The sequence below is a fragment of the Streptopelia decaocto genome (assembly GCF_964273445.1).
Source record: "Streptopelia decaocto genome assembly, chromosome: 1".
Lineage (NCBI taxonomy): Eukaryota > Metazoa > Chordata > Aves > Columbiformes > Columbidae > Streptopelia > Streptopelia decaocto.
The window spans coordinates 22,838,680-22,860,971 of NC_138663.1; the positions used below are offsets into that span (position 1 = coordinate 22,838,680).

At 37.4% G+C, this 22,292-nt stretch overlaps 1 protein-coding gene across 1 annotated transcript in view; it reads left to right on the forward strand.

The window, feature by feature from the left end:
• GRM8 (glutamate metabotropic receptor 8) overlaps positions 1-22,292 on the forward strand; it is a gene marked incomplete at both ends in the record, with an annotated part of 340,828 nt that overhangs the window by 162,155 nt on the left and 156,381 nt on the right. The gene's annotated exons all lie outside the window — the stretch shown is intronic.

Sequence of the window (22,292 nt, forward strand, 5' to 3'; positions counted from 1 at the left end):
ATTCTGAAGTGTTGGCTTGGAGAGTGATAAATTCCACAATCCATTGAACCTTCCTGGAAGTTACATTACATATAAAATCTGAACATATAAAAAGCAGTCCATGTGTATGGATTGCTGGAATAATTGATTTTTCTTTTCTTTTATTTTTTTTTGGACAGAAATGTTAGCATCTGACAAAAAGCTACAGTAGAGAAAAGCAATTTGCAAAACTGAATAATATGATTATGAGACAAAAAGGCTGTCATGTGTTCTGCATCCTACTTAAAAATATTTAACATTCCTCAAATTCTAGATAAAAACTATCCAGGAATCTAAAAATTAGCCATTGACTTTATAATAAGTAATTCCAAATAAATAATAAATGTAAGATTACAAATGGCTTTCACAGAATTTGGGAAGAGAAAAGGAAGTTAATTTTTTTGTATGAATTGCTATTTTTTTACTGACAGAGGAAACACATTCAGGGATTTAATTCCTGGAACTCATTGCTTTTATTTATTAATTAGACTGAATATACATAATTATAACTTTTTTTTTTTTTTTTTCAAAATTAGGGTAGAAATGTAATTGGAAAAATCTTGCTCATGAACTTTTGATACCTCTCCACTGGATTTTAGGTGAAATTTGTAGTTGCAGCAGTATTTTAAAATGGAGAGAGGAAAAAAAGGTGAATCAGTTTGCTGTATTACATTGTACAAATCTTCGTGTCAGATAACAGAACTGGATGTGTGTATGCAAGGGTCTTTTACATTTGCAGTTGCAGAGTCCAGTGGGATAGTGTGGAATGTCAAGATTGGTACCTGGCAGCGTTGAGGAAAAAGGGCAAATGAACCTGTATATTACACTGTAGCTTCTGCACTTCTTTTCAGCAGAACTAACTATGGCCCGGATATCAGCTTTCATGGTAAAACTTTCCCAGCACTCTCTATGAAACATTATTCCTTCACAATGCCTCTGACTGACCACATATTTGCAAGATGCAGTATGAGACTTTTAGGTCTGCGGTAAGATTTGGGTTTCATTTTGGATGAGTATTAAGGTCACTTTCTATTTTATCTGAGCTGTTTTCACTAATTCCCCTATGGAATTGTTTTTCATGTAATTTATGATGATAATGAAGAAAACAGGGTTAGGAACATGAGACCAAAGATTTTACAACTAAGTTGAACAAAAGTAAAATACAAATGATATATAATGGCCAAATCTTCAATGCTGTCCCTGAGTGCTGCTTTATTGACATGAAGAGGTATGAGAGGGTATGCCCCCCCGACCCGAATGAGAGTAATATCTTGGGTTTTTTGTGTGTGTGGAAATCACAGAGAGGTCAGTAATCAAAGACTGAGCAGGATAAGAAAAACTTTAAAGGAATCATCAGAAGGGAAGCTACATTGCTTTTCACATTGCTTTTCACTTCAGAAAAGAAGAGTTTTAGATCTTAAAAGTACGATGAAAATAAGCAGAGCTTTATAGACAGGTTTCACAGAACCTTGAAATAGAGACAAGAAGTTTGAATAACCTATGAAAAACGGAACCAACCAAGAATTTGGCCTCAGCTATACTAAATTTTAAAATTCTTTACTATTGATGAAAGGCAAATTGTATGTGGGAGGGAACTACAGTGTGCATTACTCCTTGAAATCTTGTTTGTTCTGGTGTTACATGGTTGTGTTTTCCAGAGTTTATCCTTTTTGTTTTTCTCATTTTAGAATCAAACACTCTGAAAAAAAGAAATTAAAAATTCTTGCAGCCTCTTTCACCATGATATTGAATCATGTTGTCTTTCGCTTTTAGAACATTTAAGATCAGGACTATATATTTGCTTTCAGTTATACTTGTGAAATTTTTTAAAAAGTGTGCTTTAAGAATTTGGATTGTGTTTTTACCTTTTTATAGTGCTCCTTTAAAAAAAAAAAAGAAAAAAGAAAAAAAACAAAAATCATCATTCTTATATATATATATATATATAATATATTTTTTTTTTACGAGGTGTATCTAAGCATGTTTTGAGTTCAATTCTATGACACTTGTTGATAAGGTTAAATTTTAACTTGTTGCTTCATCTGTTCTTTAATATATAGTGTTAATTCTGCACCTGGTCTGATATAATTTGTCATTCCTAGGCAGTTGGTTTGTGGTGTTCAAGTCCTTAGTAACTCTTTTATAAGACTCTGTTCATTTTGCTATAGCTCAATATGTTATTTCCTTTATTAACATGTTTATGACTAGGTTTTTTGTTTCCCAAAGTCTTCCTTTTTAAATAGAATTTGGAATGCTGGTTTAAATTAGTTCTCATTTGAGGGCGAAGGACTTAATTACATTATGATCAAGCATTTCAGGTATGATTATGCTTTCAAACAATATGCTATGCATTATTTAGAAATACAGCTCAAATATTGCAGGGCAGGATGTATGGGGCCCACTTAGGTATCTGTGCAGAACTGCAATGAATTCAGTAGCATTTCACAGCTGAAAGTACTTAAGAATGATTATGGCAACATGTAACATGTCTTAAATACATTTTCTACCCATGAAAAATATTCCTTAGCCAGTTTCATAAAGAAATAGTAATTTTCAGTGCTTGTACTTTGCTTTGTTATAATACCTCCCTAGAGAGTAGGTGCTTATTTGAAAAACTGCATTATTAATACTTTTCATTGGTCATATTTTCTGTTCTTTGACTTTGTATGTGATTCATTTTCTGATCAAAGGATGATGACATAACCCTATTCCTTGGCATTCAACAACCATACAGATATAGTCTCTGAGGTGTTCCATTTTTAAATAGTACTACAGTACTATTTAAAAATCTCTTTTCACTCTACCTTAATTCCAGTATCATCCCCATCTCTATGCAAGCCCACAGAGGTTGCTTTTGGAGCAAAATACTTTGCCTTCCCATGCTCTATTCCTCCCTATAATCTTTGTGTTACTGATCTTCAATTCAGCATAGACACTCTGAGCAGGAGAACGGCCGAGGGAGTTAGTAAGAGTCAGAGCAGGCTGCATGGAGAAAGGGGAGCTGAAGTTTTGGGAGGCGGGACTTGGGGCTGGACCTCTTGGTCTTGACAAGCACTGTCAGGCCACAGGGGAACTGTTCCCAGTCCCCTCTCCCTCCTTCCTAATCTCAGATAATATATTTGAACTGTTCAAGAAAGCAGAGCATTTCCAACAACTACTGTTATACATTCAGGACCAGTTTTGGAAAGTGGGAAAAAAATACAATAAGGGTAAAAATCTTTATTCTTAAATTATTATTCAGGAAATCCTCTTGAGAAGTGGAATGGCAAAGAAGATCAATCTTCTATTTAAAAAATTATTTTGACATTTGGAATTGAAATTAAACCAGATCATTTTAAAATTCAAAGCAAAAGATAATTAAACCTTAGTCCAATGAAAATACTATAGTATGTTATCTAACATAAAAATCAAATGCATGTAACCAAAAGTTTCAAACTGTTTCAGTTCTAAAATGCAACAATCATATTTTCAACTTCATGCTGGTTTTCCTAGTGTTGTTTTTCCTAGAAACCAAAATCCTTGTAGGATTTTTAGAAAGTACTTTTGTTGTATTGGAAATATTAATACCTTGCCTAGTGAAATGTAACTCTGTAACAAGAGTGTCCTCATAAGTCTATATTTTAAGATGAGAAAAAGTGTGTGATCTAGGACCCAGAAAAAATAATTTTTATCAAAGCAGTGTATAATAATTTATTGTATACAGAACATATGTGAACAACTGCCCATTGAAATGTTTATCTAGCGCATAGCTGATGGAGACAATAGTGACAATGTGTATAAATGACATGCTGATTATGAGGAAGCACACAGATAAAAATGTTGATGTGTCTAGTAATTTTCTATGTCTCCGGACAATGGATTTATCTTTCTATGGGGACATTTTTCAGAAGAAATTTATGTATTTCCTGGAACTCTGCTATCTCAATAACTACGCAAGGTTGAAGCTCTTTGAAGAATGCAAATCTGATGTGTTTATAGAACTTTTTGATTTTAAACTTATGTCCGAAAGCTGCAGCATTCATTTCTCTTCTCTTCTCTTATCCTGACCTATGACCCACTGAAAAAAAGATAGAAACATTAACAAGTTACTGCACATGTATCACAGGGACATATAACTCAGCTTTTTTTAAAGACTAAGTTTTGGCAGTATCATGACAGTAGAAATGAAGTAGATCTGGTTCATGACAAGTTATAGTTCAAAAAAGTTGTGCTTTTCTTTAATTCAAAGTACATTGATAGTTGTGGAAATCTTATCTTTAACACAAACTTTTCTTGCTCAGAAGATTCCTTAATGGTCTCCCTTATTTCTGGGGACTACTGCATTGTTCTGAATTAGAAAAACCAAGTCCCTCTTACTTATGGATAAAGTTTTCTTGGCCTGGTGTTAAAGCAGCTCTCTCTTTCCTCTTTAGTATTCATACTTTACAACAGAAACATTCTTGGTTATTCTTGAACCACCCAGGCTAAGTGGATGTAGATTTCATCGCAGATGTGAAATTATGTCATCTGGCAGGAAAGCGTCTAGCAACTGTGAAGGCTGGACAGTCTTCAAGGCTCCAAGCAAAGTCTTCAGTCAGACCAGTGGATATTTTGCTTTTTGTGAGGCCATGTGCAAACCTTGAGATTCCCTATTTCAAAAGCATGCATTGTATCCACACACAGCCGTTTCACAGTCACTTCAGTTATTGATAATTTAGATAAAGAGATTTCCCCACAATTTGAAACTGATTCCTAATTCAAATATTGACAGATTTCTAAATATTTTAGTGTGTGATTTTGATTCTTAATGTGATTGTTTGTGAATAGAACTGTGCTATACAAACCTACGTCCCTTGTCCATTCATACCTGCCAAAAAGAGAGAGACAAAAAAGGAAAGGAAATGTTATTTCTGTCCTGCCCCAAATCAGGTATTGCCTTCTTGCTTGATTGCTTATCTATTGCATGCAGTGGTTTATTAATTGTAACTTCCCTATCAGTAGATCTGTGTTACCCCATAAAAAGCATTTACACCTGTAGGTGTTCTCTGGCCTATCTTCGTCCACTTCCCTTGGGCTATGTCACTTACACAAACTGAGCTTAATGAGGTCATTCTCAGATGAATTTCATCTTTTAAAGGTTAAATATTTTAATTAGAATTCAATTGTGCAGAAACCTAGAGGACTTGCATGGAGGCAGCAGCCTGAGTCTGGTGAGGTTGTGTGTCACACCACATGCTTCCTAGCATTGTGTTATGGTCTTTTCTGCTTTGAGGAGTGGATCCCTCCCTGATTTTCCCTTGATTTCAGTGTGTTGCTCCATACTACAGCGAATAATTCTAATTGCAAGGAAAGGTGATAATGTTTCAAAGTTGGCTTTGGTAGTCTGTTAAAAAAGACATTCAGAGTACACAGGATATGCAACTCTGAAAGAATTTTAAAGCTCCGAGAAGTCTGGCTTCATAGGACTCAAAGATGTGTACATGACAGAAATGCAGATAATTCTGACAATGAAGGAGGGACCCCAAACAATGGCTGAGGCTGATGCCAGAAGCAGAAAATGTGAATTTATCTCAGCTGTAAAATACAGAGTGGATGGACCCTAGAACAGATGGAAAGAATTATAGCATTATATACACTTTGCTGTAAGGAAGGGAGAAAGAAAAGAATTTTATTTTTATATTGCCTTCCTATGTAATGGTTTTGTTTCTCTGTTATTAGCTTCTTTTCTTCACCTTCTGCTCTCACCATAATCCATTCCTCCTCCTTCTCATTTAATGTGATCTGTAAAGTTTATTGAACTATGTCAAATCACCCTGTTGAAACAACTTCTGTATTAGCCCATGTTTGTTAGGCCTTATAATGAGAGTATAATAATTAGGTACGTTCAGGTAGGCTTGAAAAGGAACAAATAGCATGAGTTTTCACTGCAGCTATTCAGTGTGACAGTCCTACAAGTGTGAATTGTTTTGACTGTTCTCGCTTACAGATGCCAGTAGCCTTTTTTGTGGCAACAGATCCCTAGTTGAGACTCATTCTCCTTTACAGCTTGAACGCATGACTTGTTTCCATTAGCACTGTCAGGGTCTTTAAAATCGACTTGCAATTTTGTTTCACCTACACAGTGACTCAATGGTAAAATGCATTAAAAATATTTAGAAATAATAATGGTATTTACCCTTGAATTTAGCAGACTTTGAAGATGCACCTTAATAGTGTCACAGAACTGGTGCAGGTTCACACAGGAGTAGATTTATTTCTTATGCTCTGCTAAATTTCCTGTGGAATTCTGAGTGCATTAGGATCCATGGTAACCATGCCTGCTGCAGCGCGGTATTACTTTGCTGTTGATAATGCAAGTCCATCTAATTAGCACCAAATGTCAGGGTACTAAGAGGAGCAGGTGGCACTGTTTGTATCTGAAGTAAATACAAACACAGTATTTATGTGCAAAACCAGGCAAAATAAAACCTTTTGTAAAGTCTGTTATAGATGGTTTGTGTGATGAATAAGATCTGAGAGAGAAAAGATAATTATAAATTGTGACCTATGAATGGAATGGACAATATCAACTCCAGGTTGAACCAAATGCTTTTGACAGTAAATATTTTGGGCTTAACACCTTAAAGAGGAAAGAGGTGGTTCCTTTAGAATAGGAAGTTTAATGCTTGGTATCTGGAAAATATACAGTTCATTCTGGGTTGATTTTAAAATTTGTTAGGAATGATGACACTTGTGAATAACAAGAAGATGGAGAATTTTAATAACCTTGATTTTCATGAAATATTAGGGACTGTGAGCAAGATCTCCTAAGCAGTGTCTTTAGTTGGAGTTTAAGGACCTAAATCTCTGAGTGACTCAATATGTACATAACAATGGTGTGAATGGGTCTCAAGTGAAAGGATACTGGTAGCCATCTGCCTGAAGTGAGCAGAATCACTCTGTCTAGATTCCTTTGTTTCTTATAAACACAGACAAATACCTCTAGAAATCTAACAAAAATCATTGTCCAGAAGTGCTCTACACAGCTCTCAAACAAGAAATACATGTTCAGGTTGGATGCAACTTACAAGTCCCTGCTGCCCAGGGAGGTTGTGGAGTCTCCTTCTCTGGAGACATTCAAAACCTGCCTGGACACATTCCTGTGTAGCCTCATCTAGGTGTCCCTGCTCTGGCAGGGAGATTGGACTAGATGATCTTTTGAGGTTCCTTCCAATCCCTAACATTCTGTGAAAAACATAAATGTAATCTATCTTTATGGAACAAACTGATGAAAGGACAGAGACCAGGGACAGGATTGCAGATGCAGTTCTATCTCATTTTCTGGGGAAAAAAAATACTGTTTCTCACTTGTTAAGTGTCTATTTGTATCAGGAACAAAATGGGTCAGGATACTGTGACGTCTTGTGTCTCATACCTGCTCCTCTCATAGTCATCCCCGTATCCAGGATGGGAACCCCCTTGTGCAACCGGAATACCAGGTTACAGCACAGAGCTAAACTGGTGCTTGGACACCACCTTTATAGTTTCATGGACATTTAGAAGGTAAACAGCTAAAAGGTATAAGAGCCTTTATGTGGGACATCTCCACTTGTGCAAATTTCATCTACGATGACTACATTGGCAGTGTCTGGACTGCAAACACACAGCTTCATTTCCGTGCTATATCAGTTTTCTTAATCTTCTCATACATAAATATTCACTAAAATGATACATACCCTCTGTATTAAAATTGTGAGCTTTTTCTGAATTTGCTCAATTAATCCGGCAACTGGTTAATAAATAAGATTTACAATTCCATCTATAACATGAAAACACTGTGCTTATTTCCATTATTACAGTTTAATTAAAAATATGTGCTATCTATTAGCATGCTATTAAATGGGTTTTCTATTCTTCCTTTCCTTTTATAAATGAAATATTAACTTGCCTTTTTGCCTTTTTTTTTTCTATTTTTTTTCTCTTTTTTTTAGAGGCAATTTGATTTTGATTTTGAGAAACGGAGACTGTAACAAATATTTTTAATGTATTTTGTGAAAAGCCCAGAGCTACAACATATAGTAGCAGATTTTAAGGAGGAATAACTTCAAGAGCGTGAACTTTTAAAGAGAGATAATAAATTAAAATTAGTATCTGGTGGGTCTGGAAATACAGAACATATTGTACAATGAAAAAATAAATAAACCTCCAGATGAATAAAATACTCAAGCATATCAAAAAAAGATTAGGAGACTAGGGTAGGTAATAAAGAAAGAAAACAAAAAAACAGCCTTTCCAAAAATAATAACATACTTCTTTTTACTTCCATATAGGTGCACAAAAGAGCCAAGCAGCTTGAGGGGAAAAAATGTAACTGGGCTTAAAAAAGAAAGTAAAGCTATTATTTTAGTGATTAAAGTTCTCATCATAAAACAAATATTTAAACTCAAAGCAATTTTAAAAAGACATCAACTCCTTAAAATAATTTGCAGCAAAATAGCTTTCAGCACAAAATATCCCTTGCTTTAAGAGGAAAATAAATACAAGTAATCTTTTGCATCCGCCTAGCACATTCCAATAGTGTCTATGTCTTCCTCACTTTGTTTGCAGGGTAGCCAGCAGTAACAGATGACTTGTTCTTGTACTGCTCTGGAGCATTTAGGAGAGACAGAGGTGTTGTTGCTACTATGGAAAAGTATAAACTGCAGTTTGTTTAAATTTCTCATGGCATCTCCAGTGTGTTGATATAAGCAATGCTTCAAGTGACAACTCTTATCTCTCCCAGTACTTTCCTATGTTTCTGAGTCAAGAGAAACCCTGCTTCTTCATAGTGAAGACACCAGTAACTGAAAGCAACTTACCTCATTGCAAAGAGCATTTCCTGGTGCTCGCAAAACATCGCCCTTCTATTTGCACTAAGTGAATGAGATTCTCACGTCCTTGCAAAGAGGAGCTTCTGTTCCTACTGGGCTCCAACACTGAGGCTGCCTGAAGTTATTCTCCTGCAATAGCAGAGTGTTGATCAAATAATCTGAACTATGTCCTTCTTGCCTCAGAGAAATTGTGATTTCCAACCTGTTTTGGCCTGCAGTGTCCTTGGAAACTTAAAAAGAACAGGTGATTGATCTTTGGACAAGACTGCTACTGTGGCTGGGTTCCTGTAGTCAGTCTTAATGTGTCTCTCTCCTTCCTCCACCCCTGAAAAAGTATATGACATGTTGATTTTCCAAATAAGTAAGATAGCTTGTCATGCAACTGTGTACTAATTGCACACAGGCCAGATCTGTCACTGGAAATAACTGTGATAAGTGACACCTGTTGTACCAATTATCAGTCACTTTATTTTATATGTCCATGCACCAATTGAGGAAAATAAGAAATACGGCTGAGCAGCAGGCAGGAATGCTGCTTGTTGGCAATGCTCAGGGTGCTACAGTACCGGTATCGTGGTACCAGCAGGAGAGGGGGGGAAACTGCTCTTTCCCTGGGGACAGCCGAGCGTGGTTATGGGGGAGAGGATTCTGATATGTGAGCTAGGACAGATGGGGAGTTAAAAATGCCACAAGCAGGGATGCTGCTGCACAAATGCAGGCTGGGAGATTCCTGAGGGGAGGATGGCACTGGCAGAAAATCTGCAGAGGCTCTTGCAGAAATTTCCCCACAGGAAAGGGGATCTCGATGGAAATTCTGAGCAGATGATAGTGAATTTCTTGGAGTCCAGGAAGGTGCTAAAAATGGCTGACTTAGAAAACAAGAATGGGAGGACCTACTCTGCAAGGTTTGTGAATAAGGGAAAGATTTGTTTCCAAATGCTTTCATTTTACTCTGTCTCACCATATTACACTTAACTGGACATGTAAGAGTCTCTTGTTTTACTGTGGATTTTAATAAATCATTGATGCTGCAAGCCATTTTAGTGTCTTTAGTCTGGTCACTTTTAAGGGTACAGAGGTTCCAGCTTCAGAGTTATGGCCAGCTGAGAGCCTGTCACAATAATTTTTCAATCACTCTCTATCCTGTCCTGTTCACTTGCACAAGGGCAAAAAGCAATGGCTTTGCAGAACCTATTAGACTCTTCTGCACTGCTTTAGTGCACTGCCTAAAGAAATAAAGGAACTCTTTATGACTCTCAGTATTTATCTGGGTTTTACTGTGCAGAAATATAACCATCAGGCTTTTATATGGATAGGAGTAAACCTAACTGTGTGCAAAGTCACATAAAGAGATCTTAGCAGGAATGCAGAAATGTTTAGAGATTCTCATAGACATATGCATGTTCTTTGATGTAGATGAATGCAGACTGTGAATCCTGAAAACGACTAAACTGTAAAAGATAATGGCCACCTTTTAGTGCCAGAGGAAATCACTGACCTGTCATCCCTGTGAAAAACCTACAAATGTGGTTTAGATCACAGGACAATCAAAAGTGATGATATTCAAAAGTAAATTACTTTATTATAGGAAAAAAAACAAACAAAAAACCACCTTATAAACTCCTGAAACCTCAGTCCAAGACCTAAAATGTTCACAAAATTTGAGGATGAGAAGCAAATGTTGGGTCCCAAATCTGTCATTTGTGCTGCTAGCATTTCATGTACAGACTCTTTGAAGATGTCACAGTGAATTCAAATATATGAATCTAATAACAGGCATGTCACTTGGTCCTACCATGCTGAAAGTGATCCTTCTTGCAAAGGAGTCTGAAACAGGCAGTATGTTCAAACTTATGTAGTAGATAGCTAAATTTAAAGTTGTTTACAAAAAGGATGCAGAAACCTCATCCACAGCACAAGTGAGAGAAATATGTTTTTTTTTCAAATCAGCATTTTTGTAATCCGTCTCCAAAGGTAAGGATGAGAGAAACTGAGATTAGAACTATGTCTGCTTAATATATGCAGTTAACGGTACTGAAATATTCAGTGCTTAGCCAATTAGTCTTATTTTTTTAATGGCAAGAGTTTTGCATTTAAAGTTCCTGTGAATTTAACTTAGGAATGTAAACTTAACAAGCAGTTGTTACACTTGAGATTCTGACATTAACCACTCCCTTTCCACTGCAAAGAATATAAGCAGCTTAGATGCTACTTGTAGGAAGATCGGTTCATGTAAGCTGAAGGCAACAGTTAGGTACTTGATGTAGACTGAGGTGATTTCAACAGGCCTTGTTCCTCACAACTATTTTTTTATCTAAATCTCTACTGCTGGTTCTGCTGATAAACAAACCAAGAGGGTTGAAAGACAAAGAAGGGAGAATATCTGTTACAGAAGATGATTTGCTTGGAGAGGTGTCTGTTCTGAGCAGACCTGGGCTGAAGGCAACAGGTATAGCTTTTGCAGTAAGACGCTAAAGTTGTACAGTGGTCAAGGAAGGAGTTTAGCTCAGCAGAGCAGAATTTCAGGAGCAGGTGATACAATTGTTCCCAAACTCTCATCATTGAGGGGGAATTCATCAGTTAATAACTAGGGGAAAAACTGAGTCAGCTGACTGTGAAGTCCTTAGAATATTTAAATATTTTATATTTACTATTTTTAAAATGTGGTTTCTTATTCTTAATCAAGTATCTCACATTCTCCTTTGCTAAATGAAAGCTTAGCCATAACTACTTATAGAAATGACCTTTAACACTAAGCACTTTCCTTCTCAAGGTACAGCACAAGTTTCAGAGCACAGCAGCATGCAGGTTTGCTCTAGACATGGCTTCTGACATGTTTGAGGAGCTGGGGATTATCTTCTCACACAGCTGAAGGAGCCAGCTGGAAGTCTAATGATGCCAATGGAAAGGAGTTGCCATGAATGAATCAATATAAACACCACACACAAGAATACAATTTCTGATCCAGGGAGTAAATCACAGACGTCATACATTTCTTTCAATAAATTGATACCTGTGTCATCCCTGTCATGTCACATACAGAGGGTTATCAGACTTCAAAGGAACTGAGGTAGACAAGGTGACTGGAAGCAATAGATGCATTTAACACTTAAGCAGCTACTGACAAACACTTTGTACCTCTCTTCTGGAAGAAAACGGAAAAGTTTTAAAGAACCTGTGGATTTTAGGACAGGTTTTGTGTCTTCTAGTTAGGCCAAGAAAGTATTAATTTTAAAATCCATGAATAAAAAATGGGGGTGTAGAGGGGAGAGAAATCTCAAAAGAAACAAATAATAATAGAAAATGAAAAGAAAAAAAATATATCCAGCCTTTTCAACTGAAAGAACAGGAAGAAAAACAGAAAACTATCTTAAGTTTTTCAAGAAGGTACCTAAGATAGGAATCCAGTTGATAAGGTGTTGCAGAAGGTGATTCAAATATCAGATGGATTAAAGACTGAAGCAGGCAAAGCAAACAATAATTAAAGAATATTTGTAACATAACATATAAAATGTGGATTAGAATAGTGATTATTTCATTTGCTTATGTAGGTATGAGAATTTTACCATATAGGTGTTCAGGTTAATAAGCACTCTTTTACTTTCACCTATTTTCTGCACATTATAACTGTTTTTCATAAGGATATGGCGTGCAATATTTACATAGGATGACCTGAAAAAGTGCCACAGCATAATACCAGTCATTTGTGCTGAGATTTTTTTCTTATTCTGTCTCCAGAATATTATGTTCCTATTCTGTTAAGTTCTGTTATTACATTCTTATTCTGTTTTACTAACGTTAGTTCCTTTTGGAACTGTGTGTCTAAAGGGCATGTGAAGTCATAAATTTCAAACACTTTTTATCTGCTTAGAGGCTGCTGTAATCTTCCACATTCCATTAGCAATCGCCTTCATGGTCCCTTTTCTTGAAGATAGTATGTCTACCTCTGCAGCTTTGCAAGTGCAGCCCTGTGTATCTTTTATTTTCTGCAGTACTGCTTGAAAGATGGAAATGCCAAACTGGATGACAGCGAATGAACTGAGTGCTCAATAGTTCACCACCTTGGTTTTACCAGAAATCATTTAGCAACAAATTTGGAATAACTGCCTTTGGTAGAATGAGATAGTTTGCCTTTTCTGATGGAAGAGTTGGCACTAATCAGAATGGCAATTCACACTGGAAGGAACAAACCTAACCTTCGTGTTGCAAAGTGTTCTGTGAAAAAAACCCAGCTCTATTGTGGATGAAATTGTGTGGGTGAATGCTGCTTATTTCTGCAGCTTTGGTCCTGTTGAGGAGCTGAAGAGATCTGTTCTTCAGCTGTTGTGAATTACTACTGATGACTGAATTTGTTGTTTGGTAAGGATTTAAACATGTGCTTGTCATCTTAATACTATGAAGAATCCTTCACAGCTTATTAAAGCTTGGGTGGAAAACCTGTTCTGTTTCAGGTGAGCAGGAAAATAGGGTTTTGGTGGAATGCTGAGCACTTATGTCTGAAGAAGTAAACACAGCACTATGAATGAGTGCTGTGAGATGATGCTTGTTAGAGTCCCCTTAAGACTTTCAGTTTTCTAGATGAGAGGTTTCTCAAACTATTATGTGCAAGCACAAATACAGGCTGGGCAGAGAATGGACAGAGCAGCCTTGAGGAGAAGGACTTGTGGCTGTTGGTTCATGAGAAAATCTACAGGAGCCAGCAATATGCATTTGCAGCCCAGAAAGCAAAATGTATCCTGGGCTGCATCAAATGAAACGTGACCAACAGGTTGAGGGAGGTGATATTCCCTCTCTGCTCTTTTGAGACTCCACCTGGACTATTGTATCCAGCTCTGGGGCCCCCAACTTAAGAACATGGACCTGTGGAGCAAGTCCAGAGGAGGGCCATGAAGATTATCAGAGGCCTGGAACTCAGGTTGTTCAGCCTGGAGAAGACTCCAGGGAGATCTTATAGCAGCCATCCAGTACCTAAAGCAGACCTACTAGAAAGCTGGAGAGGGACTTTAACAGATGTGTAGTGATAGGACAATGTCTTTAAACTGAAAGAGGGTAGATTTAGATTGGCTATTAGGAAGAAATTCTTCACCATGAGGGTGGTGAGACACTGGAGCAGGCTGCCCAGAGAAGCTGTGGATGCTCATCCATCCTTGGAATTGTTCAAGGCCAGGTTGGATGGGGCTTTGTGCAACCTGGTTTAGTGGAAGGTGTCCATGCCCTGTTCCCAGGACCAAGCGAATCATCTGTGTGTGTTCATTTGTAAACAGAGATTGTAGCTGGTAAAATTTTCCTGACTCTAGACACTACAGCAGTTTACTGCCAGCTCCCAATTCTGCTTGTGAGCACGGTCTCAGCTCTTGCCAGTGCCTGCCTGTAAAGAAAGTGAGAGGGCAGACAGAGGTGGATGGTTACTATGCGTTAGTATTGTTTCAATCACCAAAATGTCCAGAGTGGCTTAAGACAGGAGTGTGTGAGGAAAGGACGAAGTATTAAAAAGCAGAAATATTTGGCTTTGAGGCTGCTATCACACTTCTCTAGGGGAGTGAATTTCTATTTGCCTGTTGCTCCCAATATTTTCTACTGACAGAAGAGTGTATCTTTCTCAATACCAAGACTGATATGGTTCATAATGGGACAATATCATAGTCTTTTTAGCTAAATAAGTAGAATATCCATATCATGTCAGTTTTATGGCCACAACACATCATGGGAGAGAGAATTAGACTATAGAATTCAGCTCATACAGGATTACAAGAAAATAAGGTAAATTAATTGAAATTCTGTTGATGTACCTTAAGTAAAATATAGAAGTATGATTGTCTTACTACTTTTGACATTTTTAATAATTTTCTTTGGAAAGCAGACACTGATTTCGCACAGTGAATAATCCATGGAAAAAATGTTTTAATTGGAAAGGCTTGACAAGCCTAGCTCAAACAAAAGAATTGGAAAAGAACACTAGTAGAAACATACTTTAAAATAGGCTGTTCCATGCAGTTTCTTGTGCATTGAGGCCTTATGTTGAATGTTTTCTGGTTTTACAAGTCAGAAATTTTATAGATAATTATCACAAAGTATTTTTTATTCACAGTTTATTTCTTCACAAAACCTGTAATGTTTTTACTTTGTAGAAATATAAAAATATACATCAAAAGCAATGACTTCACATTGTGGTACTTCCTGTTCTGTGGTATGACAGCAGTTCTCAACTACTCATAACAATCAGAAAAAATATCTATGTAAGAGAAAAGCTCTAGAAGAGGTCTCATGGATCACTGATTTAAATCCCCTGTAAATTAAGGCTCTTAGATAACAGAATCTAATTTATAAATTTGATCATTTGTTGTCAACTCTAAAGTTGTGTCTATCACTCTGTTTTGCCTGATTTGAGGGGAAAAAAGATGTTGGAATGCTTCAAATCCAGCTCTCCTGGACTTTTTTCAGTTTTATATATTTTATTTTACTCATGGTTTATGCAATCCCTGGTGCATGGGAGTGTTCCTCCCCAGGTGCAGGACTTCGAACTTCCCTTTGTCGAACTTCATGGCATTCCTGCCAGCCCATTTGCACAGCCTGTCGAGATCCCTCTGCTTGGCAACATGAGCCTCTGGTTCTATCAGCCACACTGCCTAGTTTTGTGTTCCCTGTAAATTTGCTGAGGGTACACTCTGTCCATCATCCAGACCATTAATTAAGATATTGGATTGATGTTGGATCTGATATTCACCTCTGGGTTACACCACTAGTTACTGGACTCCAACTAGAATTCATACTATTGATCACCACCCTTGGAGCTCAGCTGTTCAGGTGATTTTCAATCCACCTCACTGTCTGCTGATCCAGGCTATACATCAAGGGCTTTTCTATAAGAATCTAATGGTAGACAGTGTTGAAAGCCTTACTGAAGCCAGGGTAGATGATATCCACTGTTCCTTTCCCCTTGTCTACAAATCAGTCATTTCATCATATCAATAGAGTGTACTATCAGCAAGTTTGCTGATGACACGAAGCTGGGAGGAGTGGCTGACATGCCAGAAGGCTGTGCTGCCATCCAGTGAGACCTGGACAGGCTGGAGAGTTGGGTGGGGAAAAAATTTCATTAAATATAATAAGGGAAAGTGTGGAGTCTTGCATCTGGGTAGGAACAACCCCAGATTCCAGTATAAGTTGGGGAATGACCTATTAGAGAGCAGCGCAGGGCAAAGGGATCTGGGGGTCCTGGTGGACAACAGGATGACCATGAGCCAGCACTGTGCCCTTGTGGCCAGGAAGGCCAATGACACCCTCGGGTGGATTAGAAGGGGGGTGGTTAGTAGGTCCAGAGAGGTTCTCCTTCCCCTCTACTCTGCCCTGGTGAGACCACACCTGGAATATTGTGTCCAGTTCTGGGCCCCTCAGTTCCAGAAGGACAGGGAACTGCTGGAGAGAGTCCAGTGCAGAGCCACGAAGATGATCAAGGGAGTGGAGCATCTGCCTTATGAGGAAAGGCTGAGGGAGCTGGGTCTCTTTAGTTTGGAGAAGAGGAGACTGAAGGGTGACCTTATTAATGTTTACAAATATATAAAGGGTGAGTGTCACAAGGATGGAGCCAGGTTCTTCTCGGTGACAACCAATGGTAGAACAAGGGGTAATGGGGTCAAACTGGAACACAAGAGGATCCACTTATATTTGAGAAGAAACTTCTCAGTGAGGGTGACAGAACACTGGAACAGGCTGCCCAGGGAGGTTGTGGAGTCTCCTTCTCTGGAGACATTCAAAACCCACCTGGACACATTCCTGTGTAACCTCATCTAGGTGTTCCTGCTCTGGCAGGGGGATTGGACTGGATGATCTTTTGAGGCCCCTTCCAATCCCTAGCATTCTGTGATTCTGTGATCGTAGAAGGTTATCAGGTGTCAAGCATGACTTCTTTGTGAATCAAGCCTTGAAAGATGAATATAGTTATAATCACAACATATTTTTGGGAAACAGGTTAAAGGTTACGGACTTCTCCTGTAGTTGTATGATTACTTTATTCAGTCATATGTAATATGGTTTCAGTCATTAGTTTGAATTGCCCGAGGAATGCTTGACAGAGGAACCAGCCTGATAGGTCAAAGTGTGTTATCTCCAATAGAGAGCTCTGCAAAAAAACACAGCAGCTATCCTTCAAAATTGCAGTTTTTTTTCTTTCTCTGATGTGTAAAACTAGAGAGTAGCGAAAGTGTTATCCAAAAAGTGTTGACTTTGCTTTGATTGTTTCAGAATTCACCCATCTTCTGTTTTTTTCAAACTAACTTCTAAAAGGCTTTTATCTTTTCAAGTTGTTTTTGTATTGTGACCTAGGAGATGAGAAAATGAAACATGCAAAAGTTTGAGTATGAAATTAGAGAAAATTTCTAATAACACTGATTTGCTTAATAAGTCACTGCTTATCTTAAGATTAATTATTTCAAGAACAAATTTCATTGTTACATCATTAACTCCAAAGATTCAAAATAATTCTGGTTGAACAAGGAAAGAAAGTATCACACAGACAATGAAATATTTGTCAATTGGTTAAGCCCAACAAATATTCTGAATTCAGATATAAATTTCTAGTCTCCTCTGTTATGTGACTTCCTTGTAATCTGTTAGCATGGTGTCAGTGGCCTAGATCTATATGCAGTATTTTATAGATTATTTTAAGGTGTTTTAACACCTGTATTAAATACATTCTTTGACCAGACTAGGTTAACACTGGAACGGAAGAGAACAGTACATAAAGCCAGGGTTCACTGAAGCAAATGAAGTGCCGAGTGAACAATGACGATGAAGTCATTGCCTGTCTCTTAGATTATATTTGATTAGTTTGTTAAAGATGCTGGAAGAGCTTCAACAAGATGGACTGAGAGGACAAAACTCTCAACAGGTGCTGTCAATACCTGTCAATGGCAGGTATTCGCCATGACCTCTTCTTCCTTCCTGTTTACTGCACTATTTCTCAAAGAAGAAAAAAAAACAAAAAACAAACAACAACAACAACAAAACATTCACAGCCATGATTATCCTGAGAGAAATGAGTAAGTGCTTTAAGTATTTGGCTGCTGGGTTAAGAAGATTGTCACCATATTTCTGGTTAGGTGATGTGTTAAGCCCAGTGATGAATTTTGACTATGTTTCTGAGATTGGGTCCTGATTGTGAGATAATAACCAGGAAGCACTGTGTGAACTGGTGTGGGGCTTTGGTGTGAACTGATGTGGGGCTTTGGTGTGAACTGCACAGCTTAATGCTAGTTGAACCCTGGGAGGACAGACAGAACCAGTAGCAGAAAATGCTTTAGGATATTATGCTCAAATATAGCCTGAAGTTGTCTGGGATTCAGTTACACTAAAGATAAGCTGAAGCTTTGGGGGAAAGAAGTGTTGTTTCATAAGGGTATTTTAGGCTTTGCTGGAACGTCTCAAAAAAAATTACTATTTTGTTGTTGTTGTTGTTGTTTTGTGTGTTTCTTTTCCTAAATCAACAAAATGTAGCTGATCTCATATTTGTAGTTATCAGTATAGGTTTTAACACAATGCTAGAGGAGAAATTGCAAGTTTGAAATGGAGAATGTTGGTGTGCGTAAGACCTGTAAAAATTGTAACTATCAAGTTACTATAGTGTAAGACTAATATAACTGACTAATGGTGGGGGAGTCATTGTATTCAAAGGAAAATGTAGGTAGATGACTAAGGGGATTTCTCAAACATTTTCTCTGTGACCCATTGTATTTTACCAGTGGCCAAGGCACAGAAATTAAGATTTTTGTCAAGGAAATCATCTAGTGAAATAGACTTGTAAGATAGTATCAATCTGTAGGAAGACTGGCACCAACACTAAAAAAAAGTTCCTGAGGAACAGAGAAATAGAGCTGGAATGAGAATTAATAGGGACTGCTAATAAAAAGCTAACAAGAATACATACTGTAAAAGGAGAATTCATCACATGGAAGAAACAGAGATGGAAAGCTGGATTTAGTATTCCATTAAAGAATGGTTGTGAATTACTAATGTGATCAGGCTTTGAAAAAGGCAAATGCAATCCTAGAGAGTTTCAGCTGAAGTATTTATGATAGAAAGTTGAATAATCTCTACAATTCGTAACTCTCCACAGTAAAAGGCCATTTAGGAAGACTGTGAGAAATATATTCATACAGTGGTTTCTTTGCATCCTATATATATCACAGAGAGAGTTTCTCTCACAACTCCTCATAACTTTTCAAGTTATATTAGGTTGAAGTCAGTGAGATGAAACTTTATGTTTATCCAACAACCTGAATAAAGGCCAGGAAGTATGGCTAGGTTTAAAATATCTAAACAAACTTACGGAGCCAAATCTATATGCTTTATAAATCATTGCAAAACCAGAAAGAATAAGCATCTGGTTTTAGCACTTGAGTAAATCGATTAATTTATTCACACATGAGATAATTCTCAGAGAAATTCTCAGTATCCAACAAGTCTGTGCATGGCTGGCTGGAGTGACCTGTGCCCTTCTGGAGTGGCAGCTGGAGCCACTATTCCTATTAGAGGACAACTGAATCAAGCCCCAGAACTGGTATTCGGTTACAGATTCAGGCACTGAAATTTAGATGATCTTCATAATCAACAAACTAACCAAAAGCCTGAAGGTCTATTAAGCTCATTGAATGCAGATGTCTTTTTAGGGTGATCTGGGAAGTTTATTAAACTCTATTGACTTGATTGACTGGGTCTCACGTGACCTCAAGGGGAGTAAGAAATCTTGCGCACATAGATATGCCTACATTCAAGACATGTAGATATCCACAGCTGGAGGGGAACTGTACTGTAACAAACCCATTCAAACAAGTGAAATCAAAAGAATCACAGACTTTAGGGACAGACAATGTTAATTTATTTTTTAATTTGTCTGAAATTCAGGAGAAGATTGCCTGTGAGTTTTTTGGCCTCATAAATGCAATATTTATTTTGGTAATGAATGAGAAAGCGCTTGGAAAGGGCATCAATGACTATTAAATTTCCATTTATATTTTCTTATTCTGTTTTAGAAACTTTATCTAGGTGTAAAATAAAATATAATCATGAGATGGTACTGCAAATTGTGCAGTTGCAGTAGCAGAGAAAGGATGTCTCAGTCCAGTGCAGTTTAGGAAAGAATTGACCTGACATAGACATATAGTTGCTGGGTTGTCAGATGAAATGTTTTTCTGTGCTTGATGTTCAGAACAAGGAAGGATGTCACTGCACAAGCATGGATCTATGAGTGTGACTAATAGAGAGGGACACAGTTCCTTTCTTCAAATTAACACTGCCACATCCAAAGCTTCAATTTGTACTCAGGTGATGCAGATGCAATTGTACAGATATATAGCCATTCCATACACATCATCACTGTGTCTGTCCCTGTTCATGATGCTATGCTTATATTTGTTGCTTGGTCTTTTCTCTCAACACTGAATGTTTTGAAAACTATGATAGCTACATTTTTCTCTTCTTACTAGTCATTATTCTTGTAGTTTCATTTCCTTTACCTATGTGGGCTTTTTTTTTTTTTTTTTCCTGTTCCTGCCCCCAGGTTTCTAGTTTTCCTTGACCCTGCCTGAAATTTTTTTCCCCTGATTTTATTAAAGCTTAAGAACAGTCTGGGTTGTGAAGACAGTAAATGTGCACCAGTAAAGAAAAAGAGCAGAGAGAGGGTGGAAAATGTGCTTCAGAAGCAAGATCATTCAGTATAGCATTTCTAAGTACATTTGTTATTCAGAAACAAAAAGAAAGGAGATGTGATGTGCTGTGTGGTGCGGTGCCCAAGTCAGGAACAATAGGAGAACATAATCCTGGGTGTTAGGTCATATAGGACAACATCAAAACTCATCTTCACCTTTTATTGCTTCCCGTGTCTTGAATGTGATTCTACTCTTTTTGTGATTACTTATTTCAGTGCTACAGTTTAATTCCATTGGAGTTATCTGAAGACATGGACATCAATTATCCCTCATATCTGTTCCCTTCTTCTGCCCATGCAGGGATGAGAAACATGCTTTTTAAATGAAAACTGAGATTCTGATCTCATGTTATTCCAAAAGCTGCTGCCCTAATCTCAGACCTATAGTGCATAAGCGTTAGTCTCGTCCTGCTTGATTTAGTCATGTTAGTCATGTTTTCATAGTGTTTGTTTGTTTGTTTGTTCATTTTGTGTTTTTTTTTGTTGTTTTTCTTTTTCTTTAATGGCATAGCTCTGTTTTAACATTTAGATGATTTGCAAACCATGAAAAAGCCCTTGCTACTGCTTAATTCATTTTTGTTCATACATTTTAATTATCTACACTTAAGGTCATAAATATGAGACCTTTTCAGTGAGAGATCTTACTAGAACTTTGTTGGTTTTGGTTTTTACTAAGATTAAATAATTAGCAGGATTTTGACAAATACAGATAGCTCTGCTATTTTTCATTTTTACATTTGAAGCAACCTTTTCATCTACTGTGATGTGTACCTGATACAAATAAATGATAAATCAAAGGAATAGATTCTTCCATTAAAACTTGATTGTCTTATAAAATGCTGGGAAATCTTACCAGTAAAGTTACCAGAAACTAAGCTGTGCTTATCAATGTCAAACGTCTTTCAGATTTAGCAACCACTTGTCTTCTTAATGATAATTCCTGTTTATACACACACATACAGCAGGTTGGGGGATATTTACTGCTCAACATTTTTATGATCTTTACAGTCACCTAAATGAGCAAGTTTGATCCTCTGAACCAAACAGGACTAGTAATAAGACTAAAATTCATTTTCTGAAAAACTGCCTGAACAAGTAGACAAGACACTGCTCATATTCCAGGAGTTTTGCTTTCTTTTCCCAACTTGAACACTTTTGATCACTTCACTGACTCACTTCACTGCTCTCATTCCACTGTCTGTTTTGTTTTGTTTTTTTCCTTACTTAAGGTGTAGTTTTTTACAATACAAGGAGTGTTATTTTCCAGTGGATTTTTCAAGGGTTCAGCACATACCTATGAAGTGCAGGGACACCTGAGCCCACAGAGAAGCTGGGAGGGTAGAAACACTGCTGTATCACTGTGCTCTAGGTAATAAACTCGAGGTTGTTCACTTCCCAGGTGAGACCTAGAAAGATTAAACTACTGCATAGAAAGGAGCAATAGCACCACCAGCAGGTGTTGAAAGAAAAGAACAGTTTTAGAAGATTCAACTTTGAGGATTAGGATGAACCAAAATGGAAGAAGATGCCAATGGGCAGCTCTGGTTCATTCCTGCATTCAGCCTTTCTTAACTGGCTACTGGTGCTGCTGGCAGCTGACTTGGTTTCTAGCTACTGTCAATTTGTAAGTGAATTGCTTTTAAAGGCTTAAGATCACATTGATTCCTCTTCCTGGCCACGAAAGCAGGCAGATAAATGAGGCTCAGTGTTCTGCTGGGGACCTAAGATTTTGCAAAGGGATATTT